Source organism: Cherax quadricarinatus, chromosome 53, assembly GCF_038502225.1.
Source record: "Cherax quadricarinatus isolate ZL_2023a chromosome 53, ASM3850222v1, whole genome shotgun sequence".
Classification (NCBI taxonomy): Eukaryota; Metazoa; Arthropoda; class Malacostraca; order Decapoda; family Parastacidae; genus Cherax; species Cherax quadricarinatus.
Window position 1 is genome coordinate 5,685,999 of NC_091344.1, and position 21,968 is coordinate 5,707,966.

The following is a 21,968-nucleotide window of genomic DNA, read 5'->3' on the forward strand; positions in this document are numbered from 1 at the left end:
CAGAGAACTCAGGAAAATAAAGAAATCAGCCGAAGAGCCAGAAACGAATATGCACAGATAAGAAGGGAGGCTCAGAGACAATATGAAAATGACATAGCATCAAAAGTAAAGACTGATCCGAAGCTGTTGTACAGCCACATCAGGAGGAAAACAACAGTCAAGGACCAGGTAATCAGACTGAGGAAGGGTGATGGGGAATTCACAAGAAACGACCGAGAGGTATGTCAGGAGCTCAACACAAGATTTAAAGAGGTATTTACAGTGGAAACCAGTAGGACTCCAAGAAATCAGAACAGGGGGGCACACCAGCAAGTGCTAGATGAGGTACATATAACCAAGGAGGAGGTGAAGAAGCTGCTATGCGAACTTGACACCTCAAAGGCGGTGGGACCAGACAACATCTCTCCATGGATCCTTAAAGAGGGAGCAGAGATATTGTGTGAGCCATTAACAAAGATCTTCAACACATCATTTAAAACTGGGCAACTCCCTGAGGTATGGAAAATGGCAAATGTAGTCCCAATTTTTAAAAAGGGAGACAGACATGAGGCACTAAACTACAGACCTGTATCACTAACGTGTATAGTATGCAAAGTCATGGAGAAGATCATCAGGAGGAGAGTGGTGGGGCACCTGGAAAGAAACAAGTGTATAATTGACAACTAGCACGGTTTCAGGGAAGGAAAATCCTGTGTCACAAACCTACTAGAGTTTTATGACAAGGTGACAGAAGTAAGACAAGAGAGAGAGGGGTGGATCGACTGCGTATTTTTGGACTGCAAGAAGGCCTTCGACACAGTTCCTCACAAGAGGTTACTGCAAAAGCTAAAGGACCAGGCACACATAACAGGAAAGGCACTGCAATGGATCAGAGAATATCTGACAGGGAGGCAACAACGAGTCATGGTACGCGACGAGGTGTCAGAGTGGGCGCCTGTGACAAGCGGGGTTCCACAGGGGTCAGTCCTAGGACCTGTGCTGTTCTTGGTATACGTGAACGACATAACGGAAGGGATAGACTCAGAGGTGTCCTTGTTTGCAGATGATGTGAAGTTAATGAGAAGAGTCAAATCGGACGAGGATCAGGCAGGACTACAAAGAGACCTGGACAGGCTACAAGCCTGGTCCAGCAACTGGCTCCTTGAATTTAACTCTGCCAAATGCAAAGTCATGAAGATTGGGGAAGGGCAAAGAAGACCGCACACACAATACAGTTTAGATGGCCAAAGACTGCAAACCTCACTCAAGGAAAAAGATCTGGGGGTGAGTATAACACCGAACATATCTCCTGAGGCGCACATCAATCAGATAACTGCTGCAGCATACGGGCGCCTGGCAAACCTACGGATAGCGTTCCGATACCTCAGTAAGGATTCGTTTAAGACTCTGTATACCATCTACGTCAGGCCCATACTGGAGTATGCAGCACCAGTTTGGAATCCACACCTAGTCAAGCACGTCAAGAAATTAGAGAAAGTGCAAAGGTTTGCAACAAGACTAGTCCCAGAGCTACGGGGATTGTCCTATGAAGAAAGGTTGAGGGAAATCGGCCTGACGACACTGGAGGCCAGGAGGGTCAGGGGAGACATGATAACGACATATAAAATACTGCGCGGAATAGACGAGGTGGACAAAGACGGGATGTTCCAGAGATGGGACACAGACACAAGAGGTCACAATTGGAAGTTGAAGACTCAGATGAATCAAAGGGATGTTAGGAAGTATTTCTTCAGTCATAGAGTAGTCAGGCCATGGAATAGCCTAGAAGGTGATGTGGTAGAGGCAGGAACCATACATAGTTTTAAGGCGAGGTATGATAGAGCTCATGGGGCAGGGAGAGAGAGGACCTAGTAGCAATCAGCGAAGAGGCGGGGCCAGGAGCTGTGACTCGACCCCTGCAACCACAAATAGGTGAGTACAAATAGGTGAGTACACACACACACACACACACACACACACACACACACACACACACACACACACACACACACACACACGTGCACGCGCGCGCATAGCACCAATCAAACCCAACCCCTCCCACTCGTATATTTGTCTAATCTCTTTTTAAAGCTACCCAAGGTCCTAGCCTCGATTACCCTACTCGGAAGACTGTTCCACGCATCCACAACTCTGAAAACCAGGATTTTCCTATGTCCTTTATGAATCTAAATTTATCCAACTTAAGTCCATTATTTCTCGCTCTTACCTGATTCGATATCCTCAGTATTTTATTAATATCAACTTTGTTTATGCCCATTATCCACTTTTACACTTCGATGATATCTCCCCATCATTCTACGTCTCTCCAGAGTGAAGATTCAAGGGTCTGTCTTCATACGGGAGATTCCTTATACAGTAAATCATTTTAGTCATCCTTCTCTGTATGTTCTCCAATGAATCTATATCCATCCTGTAGTAAGGAGACTATAACTGAGCTGCATAATCTAAGTGAGGCCTCACTAGTGATGAATAGAGCTGTAAAATAACTTTTGGACTTCTGTTACTTATACTTCTTGAAATAGATCCTAGTAATCTGTTAGCCTTACTACGCACACTTAGACACTGTTGAGTTGGCTTTAGATTTCTGCTTATGACAACCAAATCTTTTTCAATTTGTGTATGATCAAGCTCTACTCCACCTAGTTTATAGCTTCGAGGGTTATTTTCGTTCCCAAGGACTAGGACTTTACACTTGTCCACATTGAGCTTCATCTGTCACTTTCAGGATACTGATATCCTCCTCAGAATTAATCATACGGCCTATTTTTATACCATCAGCAAATTTGTTCATGTCACTTGTAATTCCCTCATAAAGGTCATTTATGTAAATTATGAACAACAATGAGCCTAAAACTGATCCTTGTGGAAGCCACAAGTGACCAAACCCAATTCAGATTTGATCCCATTAATGCAGTCTCTGCCTTTTATTGGTAAGCCTCTATCCATGCAAGAACCTTACCTCCTATACCATGAGCTGCGATTTTTCTTAAGAGTCTTTTGTGAGGTACTCTATAGAAGGCTTTACTGAAATCCAAATAAACATCTTATTCTTTATCAATGCCTACTGCCTCAAATGTTTTATTGAAGAACGTCAGTAAATTTGTCAGGCAGGAACGAACTCTCGTGAATCCATGCTGAGACTCATTAATCAAATTATGCTCTTCAAGATGACCTCTAATAATATCAGCTAAAATTTATTCTCATAATTTTCCTACTATAGACATCAGGCTTACTGTACGGTAATTTGATGGAAGACGTAGCTTTGAGGTGGTCAGTCCCTCAGCCTGTCAGTCTGTTTCAGAGTATGAAGAAATCTTCCAAGGAGATCGGCTGATAACATTGTCTTCACATCTCTACTGTTTCTGCTGTCTCTTTATTCGACTGAAGAAGCCTTTTGCGTATGCGAAACGTTTCGGAATAAAGATACCGAACTGTTGCACATTTGTCTTAATTATCAAATTGTGAGTATTGTATTCCATCATATTCACATCTAAGTAAGGTATTATTCACGACATGAACACCGTGTATGTCAAGCCCATATTGGATTGTGCAGTACCTGTATGGAACTCACACCTGGTCAAGCACGTTAACAAGACTAGTCCCGCATGTCCTATCAGGAGAGGTTGAGGAAACTCAACCTGATGACAGTGGAGGATAGGAGGGTTAGGCAGGTTAAGGTAATGATGTACAAATTACCGAGAGAAATTGACGATGTGAACAGGGGCAGAATGCTTCAGAAATGGGATGCAGGAGCAAACGGGATCAACTAGAAGCTTCAAACCCATATTAGTCATAGTTATGTTAGGAAGTTGACAGGAAGTGAAACAATAAAGTGAAGTACAGTAGACAGGATCCAAACGTAGCTTCAAGAAAAGGTACGATACGGCTCTTGGAGCGGGAAGAGAGTGAACAACCAACAAAGAAGCGGGGGTAGGTGCTGTAACTTGACCACTGCAACCCCACACACTCTAAACTACAGCGAACAATTGATATACAATATGCAATTTAATCACAATGAACAGCTTTGGTATGTCAAAATAGCATAACGTTCCACTAAACTTGATCTATTTCACAGACTACCATAACTGCTATAATATTTTAATTCATGACATTCAGCCTCTCATTACACTGTATTCAAAACTCATCAACCTACGTGTCCAGCTTGACTTAAAATTAGTTCCATTAACTACTTTTTATGCACATTGTCAACGTGGCTAGTTAACCAACTGATCCTGATTTGTGGTAGCTTCCAGTTGCAGCATACAGGAATCATAGTTTAGTGCACAAATTCAGCATTACAAAATTACCTTAACGTATACAGTATGACTAGTTCAATTTTACATCATTTATATATGACAGTTTTGCTGAAATATGCAAAAATCAAGAACAAGCTATACAGGATGTAAAACAATCACGGAGGGAGCTGAATGATAGCTCTAGGTCTTTCGTGTTGCAATCAACGTTAGGAGCTTAGTGTTGCAGAAAAGAGGTGGTGGTCCGAGCAAATACTGTCACAGGATCGTATTTGCTTGGACCTCCTCATTTATGCAACAATGCAAGCTACTGGTGAGTGTTGATTGCAACACGATGGGCCTAGAGCTATAATTGAATTCCATTTGAATAATATATATATATATATATATATATATATATATATATATATATATATATATATATATATATATATATATATATAATAGTATAATTTTTTTTTCAACAAGTCGGCCGTCTCCCACCGAGGCAGGGTGACCCAAAAAAGAAAGAAAATCCCCAAAAGAAAATGCTTTCATCATCATTCAACACTTTCACCACACTCACACATTATCACTGTTTTTGTAGAGGTGCTTAGGATACAACAGTTTAGAAGCATATACGTATAAAGATACACAACATATCCCTCCAAACTGCCAATATTCCAAACCCCTCCTTTAAAGTGAAGGCATTGTACTTCCCATTTCCAGGACTCAAGTCCGACTATATGAAAATAACCGGTTTCCCTGAATCCCTTCACTAAATATTACCCTGCTCACACTCCAACAGATCGTCAGGTCCCAAGTACCATTCGTCTTCGTTCACTCCTATCTAACACGCTCACGCACGCTTGCTGGAAGTCCAAGCCCCTCGCCCACAAAACTTCCAACCCTTTCGAGGACGACCCCTACCTCGCCTTCCTTCCCCTATAGATTTATATGCTTTCCATGTCATTCTGCTTTGATCCATTCTCTCTAGATGACCAAACCACCTCAACAACCCCTCTTCTGCCCTCTGACTAATACTTTTATTAACTCGACACCTTTTCCTAATTTCCACACTCCGAATTTTCTGCATAATATTTACACCACACATTGCCCTTAGACAGGACATCTCCACTGCCTCCAACCGTCTCCTCGCTGCTGCATTTACCACCCAAGCTTCACATCCATATAAGTGTGTTGGTACTACTATACTTTCATACATTCCCTTCTTTGCCTCCATAGATAACGTTTTTTGACTCCACATATACCTCTTGCACCACTCACCTTTTTTTCCCTCATCAATTCTGTGATTAACCTCATCCTTCATAAATCCATCCGCCGACACGTCAACTCCCAAGTATCTGGAAACATTCATTTCTTCCATACTCCTCCTCCCCAATTTGATATCCAATTTTTCTTTATCTAAATCATTTGATACCCTCATCACCTTACTCCTTTCCATGTTCACTTTCAACTTCCTACCCTTACACACCTTCCCAAACTCATCCACTAACCTTTGCAATTTTTCTTTAGAATCTCCCATAAGCACAGTATCATCAGTAAAAAGTAACTGTGTTAATTCCCATTTTGAATTTAATTCCCCATAATTTAATCCCACCGCTCTCCCGAACACCCTAGCATTTACTTCTTTTACAACCCCATCTATAAATATATTAAACAACCATGGTGACATAACACATCCCTGCCTAAGACCTACTTTTACCGGGAAGTATTCTCCCTCTCTTCTACACACCCTAACCTGAGCCTCACTATCCTCATAAAAACTCTTTACAACATTTAGTGAATTACCACGTATTCCATATACTTGCAACATCTGCCACATTGCTCCTCTATCCATTCTATCATAAGCCTTTTCTAAATCCATAAATGCAATAAAAACTTCCCTACCTTTATCTAAATACTGTTCACATATGTGCTTCAATGTAAACACTTGATCTACACATCCCCTACCCACTCTGAATCCTCCTTGCTCATCCGCAATCCTACATTCTGTCTTACCTCTAATTCTTTCAATTATAACCCTACCGTACACTTTTCCTGGTATACTCAATAAACTTATTCCTCTATAATTTTTACAATCTCTTTTGTCCCCTTTCCCTTTATATAAAGGGACTATACATGCTCTCCGCCAATCCCTAGGTACCTTCCCCTCTTTCATACATTTATTAAACAAAAGTACCAACCACTCCAACACTATATCCCCCCCTGCTTTTAACATTTCTGTCATGATCCCATCAGTTCCAGCTGCTTTACCCCCTTTCATTCTACGTAATGCCTCACGTACCTCCCCCACACTTACGTTCTGCTCTTCTTCACTCCTAAAAGATGGTATACCTCCCTGACCAGTGCATGAAATTACCGCCTCCCTTTCTTCCTCAACATTTAAGTTCCTCAAAATATTCTCGCCATCTACCTAATACCTCACTCTTCCCATCTACTAACTCTGTTCTTAACTGACAAATCCATACTTTCCCTAGGCTTTCTTAACTCGTTTAACTCCAAAATTTTTTCTTATTTTCATTAAAATTTCTTGACAGTGCCTCTCCCACTCTATCATCTGCTCTCCTTTTGCACTCTCTCACCACTCTCTTCACCTTTCTTTTACTCTCCATATACTCTGCTCTTCTTATAACACTTCTGCTTTGTAAAAACCTCTCATAAGCTAACTTTTTCTCTTTTATCACACCCTTTACTTCATCATTCCACCAATCACTCCTTTTTCCTCCTCCCCACCCCCTCCAATAACCACAAACTTCTGCCCCACATTCTAATACTGCATTTTTAAAACTATTCCAACCCTCTTCAACCCCCGCCCCCCACTACTCATCTTTGCACTAGCCCACCTTTGTGCCAATTTTCTCTTATACGTTTAAATATATATTTTTTTCATTAATGTTAATGTAAAAATTTTTAATTTTGCACCAAAAGAATCTTAGAAAACTTACCTAACCTTATTATAACAAGCGCAATTTATTTTAGCCTAATCCTACTAAATATATTTTAAATGCGTTTGCAGTAATTTAATACTAAACAAACACAATGAAATATATTTTTTTCGTTAGGTTTAGAATGATTTTTTTGCGAAATTATTGTATACACAAATTATTGTATACACAAATGGCAAGATGAGCGTTGCTATTTAAGCCAAGATCGAGAATTCTGCCTCTTTGGCACGACATATATATATATATATATATATATATATATATATATATAGATATATAATGTCGTGCCGAATATGTAAAACTGGTCAATTAGCAAGAACTCATTTAAAATTAAGTCCTTTCTAAAATTTTCTCTTATACGTTTAAAGATATATCTTTTTCATTAATATTAATGTAAAAAATTTTAATTTTGCACCAAAAGAACCTTAGAAAACTTGCCTAACCTTATTATAACGAGAACAATTTATTTTAGCCTACGCCAAATAAATATATTTTAAATACGTTTAGAATAATTTAGTACTAAACAAACACAATCAAAAATATTTTTTTCGTTAGGTTCAGAATGATTTTGGCGAAATTATTGCATACACAAATTTTCACTTGTCCTATATGGCAAGATGAGCGTTGCTATTTAAGCCAAGATCGCAAATTCTGCCTATTCGGCACGACATGATATATATATATATATATATATATATATATATATATATATATATATATATATATATATATATATATATATATAAGTCGGTCGTTTCCCACCGAGGCAGGGTGACCCAAAAAAGAAAGAAAATCCCCATAAAGAAAATACTTTCTTCATTCAACACTTTCACCTCATACATAATCACTGTTTTTGCAGAAGTGCTCAGAATACAACAGTTTAGAAGCATATACGTATGAAGATATACAACATATCCCTCCAAAACTGCCAATATCCCAAACCCATTCTTTAAAATACAAGCATTGTACTACCTATTTCCAGGACTCGAGTCCGGATATGTAAAAATAACCTGTTTACCTGAATCCCTTTACTAAATATTACCCTGCTCACACTCCAACAGCTCGTCAGGTCCCAAATACCATTCGTCTCCATTCACTCTTATCTAACACGCTCACGCACGCTTGCTGGAAGTCCAAGCCCCTCGCCCACAAAACCTTCTTTACCCTCTCCCTCCAACCTTTTCGTGGACGACCCCAACCCCGCCATCCTTCCCCTATAGATTTATACGCTCTCCATGTCATTCTACTCCGAATTTTCTGCATAATATTTACACCACACATTGCCCTTAGACAGGACAACTCCACTGCCTCCAACCGTCTCCTCGCTGCAGCATTTACAATCCAAGCTTCACACCCATATAAGAGTGTTGGTACCACTATACTTTCATACATTCCCTTCTTTGCCTCCATAGATAACGTTTTTTGTCTTCACATATACCTCGATGCACCACTCACCTTTTTTCCCTCATCAATTCTATGGTTAACCTCATCCTTCATAAATCCATCCACTGAAACGTAAACTCCCAAATACCTGAAAGCATTCACTTCTTCCATACTCCTCCCTAATTTGATATCCAATTTTTCTTTATCTAAATCATTTGATCCCATCATCACCTTACTCTTTTCTATGTTCACGTTCAACTTTCTACCTTTACACATACTCCCAAACCTGTTTTTCTTCAGAATCTCCCATTAGCACAGTATCATCAGCAAAAAGTAACTGTCATTTCCAATTTTGTATTTAATTCCCCATAATTTAATCCCACCCCTCTTCCGAACACCCTAGCATTTACTTCTTTTACAACCCCATCTATAAATATATTAAACAACCAAGGTGACATTACGCATCCCTGCCTAAGACCTACTTTTACCGGGAAGTTGTCTCCCTCTCTTCTACACACCCTAACCTGAGCCTCACTGTCCTCATAAAAACTCTTTACAGCATTTAGTAACTTATTACCTAATCCATTTACTTGTAACATCTGCCACATTGCTCCCATATCCACTCTAACATATGCCTTTTCTAAATCCATAAATTCAATAAAAACTTCCCTATCTTTACCTAAATACTGTTCACATATATGCATCAATGTAAACACTTGTTCTACACATCCCCTACCCACTCTAAAACCTCCTTGCTCATCCGCAATCCTACATTCTGTCTTACCTCTAATTCGTTCGATAATAACCCTACCTTACACTTTTCCTGGTATACTAAGTAAACTTGGTATACCAGGAGTAAACTTGTCCCCCTTCCCTTTATATAAAAGAATTATACATGCTCTCTGCCAATCCCTAGGTACCTTCCTCTCTCCCATATATTTATTAAACATACCAACCACTCTAACACTACATTCCCCCCCTGCTTTTAATATTTCTGTCATGATCCCGTCAGTTCCAGCTGCTTTACCCCCTTTTATTCTACGTAATACCTCACGCACCTCCCCCACACTCACATCCTGCTCTTCTTCACTCCTAAAAGATGGCATACTTCCTTGGCCAGTGCATGAAATTACCGCCTCCCTTTCTTCGTCGACATTTAAAAGTAACTCAAAATATTCCTGCCATCTACCCAATACCTCCATCTCCCCATCTACTAACTCCCCTACTCTGTTTTTAACTAACATATCCATTCGTTCCCTAGGCTTTCTTATCTTCTTTAACTCACTCTAAATTTTTTTCTTATTTTCATCAAAATTTCTTGAGATTGCCTCACCCACTCTATCATCTGCTCTCCTTTTGCACTCTCTTGCCACTCTCTTCACCTTTCTTTTACTCTCCATATACTTTGTTCTTCTTATAACACTTCTGCTTTTTGAAAACCTCTCATAAGCCACCTTTTTCTCTTTTATCACACCCTTCATCATTCCACCACTCACTCCTCTTTCCTCCTGCACCCACCCTTCAATAGCCACAAACTTCTGCCCCACATTCTAATACTGCATTTTTAAAACTATTCCAACCCTCTTCAAACTCCCCCCCCCCACTATTCATACTTGCACTAGCCCACCTTTTTGCCAAAAGTTGCTTATATCTCACCCGAACTTCCTCCTCCCTTAGTTTATACACTTTCACCTCCTTCTTGTTGTCATTTTTCTCTTGTCCCGTCTACCTCTTACTTTAACTGTAGCTACAACAAAATAATCCGATATATCAACATGTACATCCTGGAGCCTACCCATCAACCTTTTATCCACCAATACATAATCTAACAGACTACTTTTATTACATGCTATATCATACCTTGTATATTTATTTATCCTCCTTTTTCATCAAATATGCATTACTTATTACCAAACCTCTTTCTACACATAGCTTAATTAAAGGCTCCCCATTTTCATTTACCCATGGCACCTCAAATTTACCTACTACTCCCTCCACAACATTTTTACCCACTTTAACATTGAAATCCCCAACCACAAGTACTCTCACACATCGGCCGTTTTCCACCATGGCAGGGTGACCTGAAAAAGAAAAACTTTTAAAATCATTCACTCTATCACTGTCTTGCCAGAGGCGCGCTTACACTACAGTTATGAAACTGCAACATTAAGACAACTTTTTCAGAGTGCAGACACTGTACTTCCCATCTCCAGGACTCAAGTCCGGCCTTCCGGTTTCCCTGAATCCCTTCTAAATGTTACCTTGCTCACATTCCAACAGCACTACAAGTCCTAAAAACCATTTGTCTCCATTCGCTCCTATCTAACATGTTCACGCATGCTTGCTGAAAGTCCAAGCCCCTCGCACACAAAATCACCTTTGCCCCCTCCCTCCAACCTTTCCTAGGCCGACCCCTACCCCGCCTTCCCTCCACTACAGACTGATACACTGTTTTGTTCCAACCTTTCTACATATCCGAACCACCTCAACAACTCCTCCTCAGCCCTTTGGATAATAGTTTTCGTACTCTCGCATCTTATCCTAATTTTCAAACAACGAATTCTCTACATTATATACACACCACACATTGCCTTCAGACACGACATCTCCACTGACTCCAGCCTTCTCCTTGTTGCAACAACCACCACCCATGTTTCACACCCATATAAGAGCGTTGGTTTAACTATACTCTCATACATTCTCCTCTTTGCTTCCACGGACAAAGTTATTTGTCTCCAGAGACTTCTCAGTGCAACACTCACCTTGTTACCCTCGTCAGTTATATGATTCACCTCATGTTTCATAGACCCATCTGCTGACACGTCCACTCCTAAATATCTGAATACATTCACCTCTTCTATACTCTCTCCTTCAGTCTGATATCCAATCCTTCGTTACCTAATTTTTTTGTTATCCTCATCACTTTACTCTTTCCTATATTAACTTTTAATTTTCTTCTTTTACATACCCAACCAAACTCATCCCCCAACCTCTACAACTTCTCTTCAGATCTCCCAAAGGCACAGTGTCATCATCAAAGAGCAACTGTGACAAATCCCACTTTGTGTTACATTCTTCATCTTTTAACCTTACTCTTCTTTCCAACACCCGAGCATTCACTTCTCTTGCATCCCATCTATAGATAAATTGAGCAACCACGGTGACATCACACATCCTTGTCTTAGACCTATTTTTACTGGGAAATAATCTCCCTCTCCTACATACTCTAACCTAAGCCTCATTATCCTTAAAAAACTCTTCACTGATTTCAGTAGCCTACCTCCTATTCCATACATTTGCAACATTGCCCTCCTATCCACTCTGTCATACGCCTTTTCCAAATCCATAAATGCCACAAATAAAGCTCTTTACCTTTATCTAAATTCTGTTTCACTGTCTGTGTGTGTATATATATATATATATATATATATATATATATATATATATATATATATATTATATATATATATTATATATATATTATATCTATATTATATATATATATTATATATATATATTATATATATATTATATATATATTATTTTATTATTATTTTTTATTATCACACTGGCCGATTCCCACCAAGGCAGGGTGGCCCGAAAAAGAAAAACTTTCACCATCATTCACTCCATCACTGTCTTGCCAGAAGGGTGCTTTACACTACAGTTTTTAAACTGCAACATTAACACCCCTCCTTCATACACATATATATATATAAATAAATAATTATCTGCAGGGGGTTTCGGGGTCAACGACCAAAACTCCCGGTTTGTGACCAGTGTTCGCCGTTGATCACGGCCTTATCAACCAGGCTGTTGCTGTTAGTGCACACAAACCGACGTACGAACCACAGCCTGGCTAGTCAGGTGCTCACTTTGTGCCTGTCCAGCTTCTTGAAAACAGCGAGGGGTCTATTGACAATCCCCCTTATGTATGCTGGGAGGCAGTTGAATAGTGGTGGGTCCCTGACACTTATTGTGTCAGGTACATTAGCGTACTCGTGGTGCCTCTACTTTTCATTTGGGGGATGTTGCACCGTCTGCCGAGTCTTTTGCTTTCGAAGGGAGTGATTTTTGTGTACAAATTTGGTACTAATCCCTCTAGGAGTATGTTAATTACTTTTATTTACCCTAAGATATTTAACCAGCCTCCCAGGAAGCAAGCTGAAATTCTCGACGCCTTAGTCCACTACGCCGCCATGAATCAAATGATAGGTACTCAAAGTCTGGGAATGCCACACCTAAAGTGAGCACATTCGTGGCCGTGAATTACTACAGGAACTGCTCCCGTCTGGGTTACCAGTCTTAAGAACAGTATGTTAATTGCTTTAAAATCATTGTATATTTCGACCCATAGCTTAAGCCCTCTTCAGGAAATTAAGTTTATCAGTTTATGACATTGTAATGGACACCACTATTGCCTTGTATCCAAAGGATCTGTTAAATATGCGTATCTCTGTAGTGTATTAAAACGCATCTGGTAAGAAGCCTGAAATACTGATTTTACATTTTGCTCTGATATTCGACAGACACAGACAGACAGAGGGAGAGAGAGACATACAGACAAACAGGAAGACAGAAAAAATTCTGAATTGTTACCTCCGTTCATAATTGCCACAATATTTCCGCCTTGATAAATAATTCACGCGTTCGACGAAGAATTTCGATACGGGAGAAATTATGTACGAAGTGAAAATGCGGATTCAATTAACCAGATTTACGGGCAGCAATGTTTCACTGGCAGCCGTGTGTCAGTGAGTGAGCAACCTGCATCAGTGTTTCACTGGCAGCCGTGTGTCAGTGAGTGAGCAACCTGCATCAGTGTTTCACTGGCAGCCGTGTGTCAGCGAGTGAGCAACGTGCATCAGTGTTTCACTTGCAGCCGAGTGTCAGTGAGCGTGCAACGTGCATCAGTATTTCACTGGCAGCCGTGTGTCAGCGAGTGAGCAACGTGCATCAGTATTTCACTGGCAGCCGTGTGTCAGCGAGTGAGCAACGTGTATCAATAAATTTAGCAGAGATTTTAATGTAAGAACCGGTTAAAGTTTTGCTGGGAGGACAAGAGTGGAACTTGTGCTAGATTATTTATCTGGCACTGGATCTAACGTGCGTCTGTATTGTGTGTGTTGCTGTCGTGAGTTGGTCTGTGATGGACAGAGTTTATAATTTACTTGCCATTCGCAGAAATCGGATAAAAAAATAATAGCATACGTAGCATCAGAAGTGTTTCTAAAGAAAGGTTTAGTTCACTTTCGTACTCTTAGGGCCTTATAGGCATTAACAAGAGCAATAACGGCATTCCCCTGCTGTGAAAAAAGTACCTGGTTGCACAAAATACAAAATACCTGGGAAAAATCCGAGTAACAGAGTAGAAAAGTTAAAGCCATGAAATTCCCAAAGCAAGACTTTGAGCCTTTGATGCCTGATGACGAGGTATTCTGTGTCAATCTTTATTGGGTCTGTCTCTCTGTCTCTCTCTCTCTCTCTCTCTCTCTCTCTCTCTCTCTCTCTCTCTCTCTCTCTGTCTCTGTCTCTGTCTCTCTCTCTCTCTCTCTCTCTCTCTCTCTCTCTCTCTCTCTCTCTCTCTCTCTCTCTCTCTCTCTTTTACACAAGGTTTAACAAGGTTAGCTTAAGGATTCCTAACTTTATTGACAAGATAAGAACTGTTACCTACATCAACTCATTTCAAAGCATTTTTAGCGTTGTGAAACATACAAGTAGGAAACAGGATGAAGTTGGAGCCATCTGTGTGCCAGCATTTTCATTTGATAAACTGACATCATTATGCTGTATGAAAGTGTTCCAGACTCGAGCCATCCTGGGGATAAATGATCTCAGATGAAGTGATGTTGTGGAGAAGGGTAGAGCCAGAGTGAAGTTGCTGCTTGCTGCCAGTCTTGTGGAATAGAAGCTTGCTTCTCGCTGTCCTCGAAGTGGATCCTAGTGTGGTACTTTGACAATGTTGGCCTTATATATAACAGTAAAGCCACCCACATATCTCCTTTGGTGAAAGCTCTGCTTGCGCTCTCACTCTCCCTCTCTCTCTCTCTAAGCATTAATACAATAGATCGTTTATTAATTTTTATTGTAAGAAGATCAATCACAATGCATTCATGAAGCAGATTTTACACACTCGCAGATGATGTAAAGTTGATGAGGAGAATTAAATCAGATGAGGATCAGGCAGGACTACAAAGAGACCTGGACAGGCCGGACACGTGGTCCAGCAACTGGCTTCTCGAATTTAACCCTGCCAAATGCAAAGTCATGAAGATCGGAGAAGGGCAAAGAAGACCGCAAACAGAGCATAGGCTAGGTGGCCAAAGACTGCAAACCTCGCTCAAGGAGAAAGAACTTGGGGTGAGTATAACACCGAGCACGTCTCCGGAAGCACACATCAACCAGATAACTGCTGCAGCATATGGGCGCCTGGCAAACCTTAGATTAGCGTTCCGATACCTAAGTAAGGAATCTTTCAAGACACTGTACACCGTGTACGTGAGGCCCATACTGGGGTATGCAGCACCAGTTTGGAACCCACACCGGGTCAAGCACGTTAAGAAATTAGAGAAAGTGCAAAGGTTTGTGACAAGGTTAGTTCCAGAGCTACGGGAATGTCCTACGAAGAAAGGTTAAGGGAAATCGGCCTGACGACACTGGAGGACAGGAGGGTTAGGGGAGACATGATAACGATATACAAAATACTGCGTGGAATAGACAAGGTGGACAGACAGGATATTTCAGAGAGGGGACACAGAAACAAGGGGTCACTCTTGGAAGTTGAAGACTCAGACGAGTCAGAGGGATATTGGGAAGTATTTCTTCAGTCATAGAGTTGTCAGGAAGTGGATCAGTCTGGCGAGTGATTTAGTGGAGGCAGGAACCATATATAGCTCTAAGACGAGGTATGATAAAGCTCATGGAGCAGCGAGAGAGAGGACCTAGTAGCGTTCAGTGAAGAGGCGGGGCCAGGAGCTGAGTCTCGACCCCTACAACCACAGTTGAGTACACACACACACACACGCACATATACAACAGGCCTAGTGTCAAATCGACATGTGCCTAGGACAAAATGGTAAATAACACACACAAAACCACACACACACACACAACCACACACACACACACAAACCACACACACACACACACACACAAACCACACACACACACAACCACACACACAACCACAACCACACACACAACCACACACACACACAACCACACACACACACACAACCACACACACACACACAACCACACACACACACACAACCACACACAACCACACACACACACACACAACCACACACACACACAACCACACACACACACACACACACACACACACACACACACACACACACACACACAACCACACACACACACACAACCACACACACACACACACACACACAACCACACACACACACACACACAACCACACACACACACAACCATACACACAACCACACACACAACCACTCTCAACCACACACACACACACACACACACACACACACACACACACACACACACACACACAACCACACACACACTATACCATCAAAGAAAATAAAACACTCGGGCAATGCTTAAATATTTTTTAAGAAACCAGTGATTGTAGGGGTTTGTGTCAATCCAATACCAGGCAGAATACATTATCAGTATATACAATAAAAGAGAAGTCAAGTGCAGGAGGCACTAGACCAGTGATGTTGATAAACGAGACCAGTGGCTTCTACAGTCTAATACAGAGAACGGTGGATGATGAGAATTTTGGGGCAATCAGTCCCTCTGCCAGAAGTCGATGTATGCAATTCATCAATCTTGATAGGAGTACAGCATATGGGTAAAGGAGCTTATGTACTGCAGACAGATGAGATGTAGCAGTGGTAGAGGGAGTCACCAGTGGCAAAACCCACTAGTAGAAGTAGGTCATGGCTATTGGTTAGGGAAGCTTTGAAGAATTCCGTTCATCAGGATCTCAAGTTGCTGCCGTGTCCGACAGAATTTGTTAAAATGGTTAAGAAAACTAATATTTATCAACCTGTTGATTTTTTAAACCGACTTTTATGAATTTGTTGGTTTTCTAAATAATTTTTTGAAGTTCTGTTAGACACAGCAACATTATGGAATCTTGATGCAGAGAATTCTTCAAAGATTGTCTAACTCAAAGGCATGGCTATTGACTCCATCCACCATTGCTCACCTCATGTGTCAGCAGTATATAAGCCACCTCTCCATACATAGATTGGACTGAACACTTTCTCTCCAGGATGAGAGACTGATTACTTCAAACTCCTTCTCATCTTCCACCGTTCCTTTGTACTGGACTAAAGAAACCATTGGCTGGCGAAACGTTTCCTGAATAAAAATACTTAAATGCTTTACAAGTGTCTCATTTATTAGCTAGTCGGATTTCTAAATTATGCAAAGGTCAGTGATGGGTCGATCAGGTCTCTTGACCGCGGTTTTGCCGTAGAAATAATGAATGTAACGGATTTCTGGAAAACATTGATGGAAACTGCAGTCAATGCAGTCTCTGTGCAATGTGCTTTCTGCAGTTCCAGGGCTCTTTGATAATGAGCCTGGATTCTCCTCACTTTTTCAGGTCGCATTGCGAGTTTTAGTTAAGTACATCAGTGTTCATGTTATCCCGGTTACAGATATATTTGTTCTGTGAGGTGCTGTTCAAGACAGCTTGCCTCCTCTATCATGTACTTTTTTTTTTGTTGGCATCTATAAGTGTGGTGAGGAAAGAACTTCTGGCCTCATTAATGTTACAGATTTCTAGGATTCTCGCCACATTAGTGGGTATTTCTAAGCAGTGGTGCTCTCCTTGTTCAGTAATTGATCAATTCGGAGGGTGACTGGAGACGAATTAATATACACCGGATATATAAACACTTCGAGGAAAAGATTGCTGTAAATTTTATAGGCTCTCACGAAGAACCTAATAATAAGTTATGCCCCGGAATACCTCCATAATACTTAACTTTGTAATTAAGATTTCTGAACCATGCCTCACTTTTTTAGATATATAAAATACGATATATTGACCCCTCTGGGAACTTGTATATGCTCGAGGTATCTGTAATATCAATTATATTTATATAAAAGTCTTTTTAATTACTAAAATAAGTAAGGTACTGTTGGAATTTTATACATATGACAAAGTCAAAATGCCCTAGTTGAAAGTTAGTTATTGTAAACACCATATGTGACGTCAGAGAATTTTTCAGGGAAAGAACCAGTGATATGCTGTTCTTCTGCATACATACAGACGTTCCGAAAATTTATGAGAGCTCTAACTAAAATCCCCCTCAAGGAAGGTTCCTTGATGTTGGTGAGGGACTCTTGATTTAGGGAATTGGATCTGTGCTCCAGTTCCCCGAATTAAGCCTGAATGCCTTCCACATCCCCCCCCAGGCGCTGTATAATCCTCCGGGTTTAGCGTTTCCCCCTTGATTATAATAATAATAATCTAACTAAAATCAAAACATTTAAGATATTGATTTTAATTAAATAATAAATTATTACAAAGTCACAGTACTTGCCATACTATGATCTTGAATCTTAATTTTTAAAAATATATAAATTACAAAATCTTAATTTTTTATTAAACCTGTCTGATGTTTATTTGCATTTCTTGTGTCTTCGCCTATCTTATTAAAGCCTTAGTTCTATAGTAATTAGCATCGGGATAATAGTAATGACGATCATCTTTGTTAAAATATACAAAATTATATTCCAAATCTTTCTCTTAAACACACACACGCGCGGGGCCAGGAGCTGTGACTCGACCCCTGCAACCACAAATAGGTGAGTACAAATAGGTGAGTGCACACACACACACACACACACATATACATACATACAGAGATACATATATATATATATATATATATATATATATATATATATATATATATGTATGTATGTATACGCAAGACGAGCCACGAGGGTTGGAAATCTTTAATTCAAATACTTAATCTCTTAGGCCACATGACTTGTTCTCAATGATTAGAAGAAGCTTGGGACTGGCTATTACATGTCCTATTTTTCTGTTTCCATCCTTCTGTAAACTTGGAGACCCTCGTCTACCTTATGCCATACGGGGTGGAGCGGAGTGTGGTTGGGCGGATGGCAATCACCCGGTGTTACCCCACGCTACCCTGCTCTGAGAAAACTTCTCTTTTCTTTATTTGCTGTTCTTCCAACATTGCATAGCTCATGATGACGCAATGAGAAGTGTGAAAGTACTTGAGCTAAAGATTTCCACCCTCCATGGCTTGTATTGTTAAGATCGCCTGCCTGCGACTGATGTTTAAAAGGTGGTTTTGCGTTGCTAAAAGTATTATCCAGAGGATTGAGGAGGGATTGTTGAGGTGGTTTGGAAACTTAGAGAGGATGGAACAAAGCAGAATTACTTGGAGGGCGTATAAACCTGTAGTGAAGTGAAGGAAGGGTACAGGTCGTTCTAGGAAGGGTTGGAGGGAGTGGGTAAAGGAGGTTCTGTATGCGAGGGGCAGAGACATTCAGCAAGCGTATGTGAGCGTGTTAGATAGGAGAGGAGACCAGTGGTTTCTATAACATGAAGTGCTGTTGGAGTGTGAACAAGGTATCGTTTATGAAGGGATTCAATAAAATTAGTAAGCTGAATGAAAGTCCTGGAGGTGGGAAGTACAGTATATACACTCAGGAGGAGTGGGGATATATGCAGTTTTGAACTGGAGTATCTGCACTCCTCTAGCAAGACTAATGGAATGAGTGATGGTGAATGTTTCTCCTTTTCGGTTTATCTGCATCGGTGGGAGACCGCCAGTGTTTTTAAAAAAAAAACATTGTTTAAAGTAGTATGTGTAATGTTATGGTTGAACAGTGTAGGAGGGCTGGAGGGGTATGTATGAACTGAAGTGGGCAAGCGAGGTAATGTTATGTATAGGCATTTGTGAATTGAGGTGGGTGTCTTGGTGTTAAGTGTGAATTGTTAAGAGTAAAATGGACCAAGTTTCTGCTTTAGTTGAGTAGGTCCTGCATAGCATTGGCCATTAGGCCTACTGTATTACTCTATTTAAGATTTGTTCGGGTTTTTAACCCGGAGTTTAATCCAGACAGTTCCCGATGTCACTGCGTCATCGGGAACTGTCTGTATTACTTTCACTGGGGTCCTTTAATACCAGGATGCGACCCACAACAGTCGAGAATCACCCAAGTCCCTTCTACGGGGCAGCATGTGTAAGAAACATGCCCAGTGTTTGAGTCGTGCCGGGACGCCATCCCTGGTCGCTCAGTGTGTGTGCTGAGGATGCTGTCATCCGAACTACAATCACCCAAACGAAACCAGTGGAAATGTGTTTCTGAAGCCAGTGGTAGTTGCAAAATCCTTTTTAAAATCTTCCAGCTCAACTGCCTAATTCTGGCAATCAAAGAACTGTAGTCTAGAAGGCTAGACACATTCAGCATAAGCCGGTAACACAGCTGCCGTTAAGTCTTCAAAATATAGGTATTTGACCCTACATCTATAGGCCTACGTACTTACCTACTAAGACCATTCCAGTCACTTCCGACGCTTTACTTTAATATGTAATGACAAATTATTTTTTGTCATTTCCTATAACACTTCATGAATTATTCTAAACTCCCAACTCGCCATCTCCCTCGCTAGTGGCAATGAGCAACACTTTAAAACTAAGACCTCCAAAAAAAGCACGAAGAGGTTGAGGCTCCCATCATACCTGCAGCAACACACTGGTAAGTCTGTGATCTGTATAACTGACCTTCCTGTGTTCACCTCAGAATGTTTTAAACATAGTTATCGATATTTCACTAAATGTAATTTTGCTACACTTTCATATTAAAAGACAGATTTTCGCTATCACAGAACAGATAAAGCTGGTTTTGTTGGCAGGTGTTTCACTAAACTAGATCGAGCGTACTAAAACCCACCGAAAAAGCAGCTTAACGCAGAGCTGGCGACAGCTCGTCCGCGTTCGACGAAAGCCAACGTGTGTGTGCGTGTGTGTGTGTGTGTGTGTGTGTATGTATTCGTGCGTGCGTTTTCGTGCCTGCCTGTTTGCCCGAGTGTTTATTTGCATGTATGTGAGTTTTCGTATGTGCATGCTACCTTTCCTCTTAATCCCCCTTAAGGCTCACAGGTATTGTGTTGCTGAAGTAAACTGCATGCGTGCGTGCTTGCGTGTACTCACCTAACCTATATGTGGTTACAAGGCTCGAGTCTCTGCTCCTGGTCATACCAATCCGCTGGCCGTTACTTTGCTCCCTCCTGGTTGCGCAAGACCTGTCATAATTATTCTTAAAGCTATGCATGGATTCTATGTCTAGTGCTTCGCTGTAAAGGAAACCTTAAGCCGCATCACTCATTAGGGTTGTTGGCTTTCATTTCTGCCCTCGTGTACCTGTAACTTGTCCACCCTGTCTGTCATTACCTGGAGTTTACCTGGAGAGAGTTCCGGGGGTCAACGCCCCCGCGGCCCGGTCTGTGACCAGGCCTCCTGGTATTTTGTACGTCTTAATCATGTCCTCAAGTGTCATTAGGTTCAGATCCTCTATCCTCTATCTTTTCTCGTTGCTCATACCCCTCAGCTCTGAGAATAGTATCGTAGCAAACCTTAGAACTTTTTCCAGCGTCTTGGCAAACTTTGTGATGCAGGTTCCGTTCTGGAGCTGCATACTCCAGACTGGGCCTGACGTACTGTGTTTTGAGTTGTGAATGCCTTCTTGTTGAGGTTCTTGAAAGTTACCCTTAAAAATGTAAAAATGCTTATCTCGCATCTGGTGCAGCCGTTATCCGGTTGTTGTTTTCACTAGGTGAAATGTTCGGAACTATATTCACAACGAGGTACATCTCTTACTGGGAGGTTTGCAGCAGTTATCACCCCGAGCCTGTACTCTACTTCCGGTCTTCTTTACTCTTCCCTGATTTTCATTGCATTGCATTTACAGGGGTTAAAATTTAATTAAAACTTGACATACCAAACCTTCAGTATGCCTGAATCCATTTCTAGTCTTTCTCGGTCTGCTCTTGTTGTTATTCTCATTTTTTTACATTTGAGAACAAGGGTACTTCTGATTCTACTTTTGTTAAGTCGTTTACATACACAAGAAACAATACTGCTCCAAGTTCATACCTTGTGTGTATGAGAAAATACTGAACAGTATTTATAAGGAATTATAGTCTAGAAGAAATAACTGAACCATTATAATTACAGGTGGAGTTATTTTGTCCTGCTTACGTCAGTGCTGTGCAGAGATGCAATACGAGTCTCTCATGAGAAAATTGAATATTATATAAAAGCTGATGCCAGTATCACATGAAATACCAGGAAATAAACACACAGACAATTTTTGTAATTTACTGAAA